The sequence below is a fragment of the Orycteropus afer genome, unplaced genomic scaffold (assembly GCF_000298275.1).
Source record: "Orycteropus afer afer isolate SDZICR_OR568_19922 unplaced genomic scaffold, OryAfe1.0 scaffold00831, whole genome shotgun sequence".
Taxonomy (NCBI): Eukaryota; Metazoa; Chordata; class Mammalia; order Tubulidentata; family Orycteropodidae; genus Orycteropus; species Orycteropus afer.
In genome coordinates this window covers 501,937-504,549 of record NW_006922418.1, presented here as the reverse complement: position 1 = coordinate 504,549, position 2,613 = coordinate 501,937, and the positions used below count along the sequence as shown (strand labels likewise).

General features: G+C 35.1%; 1 protein-coding gene across 1 annotated transcript in view; it reads right to left on the bottom strand.

Annotated features, from left to right (window-relative positions):
• The window catches only part of DGKK (diacylglycerol kinase kappa), a 436,632-nt gene that overhangs the window by 227,081 nt on the left and 206,938 nt on the right, over nucleotides 1-2,613 (bottom strand). The window lies entirely within an intron of this gene.

Genomic DNA, 2,613 nt, shown 5'->3' with positions numbered 1-2,613 from the left:
AGGAGTGGCTGTTGGGTTTGAACCGCCAGCCTTCTGGTTAGCAGTCAAGTGCCTTAGGCACTATGCTACCAGAGCTCCTGAGCTGACACTAATCCTACTCAAACTATTCCAGAACATAGAAAATGATGGAATCATACTAAATTCATTTTATGAGGCAAGTATAACCCTGATACCAAAACTAGGCAAAGACACCACTAGAAAGGAAAACTACAGACCAATATCCCTCATGAATCTAGATGCAAAAATCTTCCACAAAACCCTAGTCAACAGACTCCAACAACATATCAAAAAAATAATACATCATGACCAAGTGCGATTCATACCAGGTTATGCAAAATGGTTCAACGTTAGAAAAACAATCAACACAATTAATCACATAAATAAAATAAAAGAAAAGAACCACATGATCATATCAGTCTATGAAGAAAAACATTTCATAAAATCCAACACCCATTTCTGATAAAAAAAAAATTCACAACAAAATAAGAATAGAAGGGAAATTCCTCAACATAATAAAGGTCAAATATGCAAAACAAACAGCCAACATTATTCTCAATGTGGAGGGACTAAAAGCATTCCCCTTGAGAACAGGAACCAGACAAGGATGCTCTCTATCACTACTTCTATTCAACATTGTATTGGAAGCCCTAGCAAGGCAATAAAGTAAGAAAGGAAACTAAAAAGTGCCCAAATTGTTATGGAAGAAATAATACTACCCCTATCTGCAGATGATATGATCCTATGCATAGAAAATCTCAGATACTCAGCAAGAATACTACTAGAACTAATTGAAAGATTCAGCCAAGTGGCAGGGAACAAGGTCAACATACATAAATCAGTCATATTCCTCTACATCAACAAAGAGAACTCTGTAAAAGAAACCAGGAAAATATCATTTATAGTAGGTATGAAAAACAGAAATTATTTAAGAATAAATCTAACCAGAGACACAAAAGGCCTATACAAAGAAAACTACAAAACATAACTACAAGAAACCAAAAAAGATTTACATAAATGGAAGTCTATGCCATGCTCTTGGATAGGACACTAAACACTATGAAAATGCTAATACTACCCAGACTGATTTACAGATATAATGCAATGCCATTCCGGATTCCATCATCATTCTTTAAAGAGATGGAAAAAAATAATCACCAACTTTATATGGAAAGGAAAGCAACCCAGGATAAACAAAGTACTACTGAAGAAAAGAACAAAGTAGAAGGTCTCACACTTCCTGATTCCAAAAATTACTATACAGCCATGGTAGTCAAAATACCCTGGTATTGGTACAATGACAGACACATAGACCAATGGAACAGAATTGAGATCCCAGAAGTAGATCTATCCATCTATGGATAGCTTATCTTTGACAAAGGGCAGGAAATCATTAAGTAGTGGAAAAATAATCTTTAACAAATGGTGCTAGCAAAACCGGATAGCCATTTGTAGAGAAATGAAACAAGATCCATACTTCATACTATATACAAAAACTAACTCCAGATGGATCAAAGACTTAAATGTGAAACCTAGAACTATACAGTTTCTCAAGGAAAATTTAGGCTCAAACTTAAGGGCCCTAATATTTGGTATAAATAGACTACCAAGCATAATTCAAAATGCACCAACAGCAGAAGAGAAGCCAGATGATTGGGACCTTCTAAAAATTAACTGTGTGCATCAAAAGATTTCTCCAAAAGAGTAAAGAGAGAAGGTACAGATTGTGGATATATGTTTGGCAATGACATATTCAACAAGGGACTTATCTACAAAATTTATAGAAAACTTGAATATCTCAAAAAGAAGAAGAAAACAATCCAATTAAAAAATGGGCAGAGGACATGAATAGACACTTCACCACATGCGGCTAACAAACACATAAGGAAATGCTTGTAATCATTAGCCATTAGTGAGATGCAAATCAAAACAACAATGAGATATCATCTAATACCAGCAATAATAACAAAATTCAACAAGACAGAAAACAACTAATTCTGGTGATGATGTGGAGAGACTGGAACTGTCATACATACGTAATGGTGCAACCACTGTTAAAAGTAGGATGGTGCCTCCTTAAAAACTTGGAATCCATGTTTGATCCAGTAATCACACTACTAGGTATATAGCCTAAAGAAGTGAGAGCTGGGATAGGAGTAGATATATGCACACCCATATTCATTGCAGCACTATTCACAATAGCAAAGAGATGGAAACTATGCAAATGATTATCAACAGATGAATGGATAAAAAAAATATAGGACATACACACAATGGAATGCTATGCAATGTTAAAGAATAATGAACAATCTGCAAATTACCTCACAAAATGGAAGAACCTGGTGGACATTATGCTGAGTGAAATAAGTCAATCACAAAAGGAAAAGAGTTGAGTTGTCAGTATTATAAAAAGTCAAGGAAAGATTTACACACAGAAAGACTTTCTTTCTGTTATCAAGGATAGTAGGTGAGGTGACTTACGCTTGGTTCTCTAAAGAAGCAAAACTCATACATATATGAGAGATTTATTGCAAGGAAATGCCTCACACACAGGCTGGCAAGTCCCAATTCTATGTGTTAGACATCAAATTGGAGGCTTTTCCTAACTCATAGCTG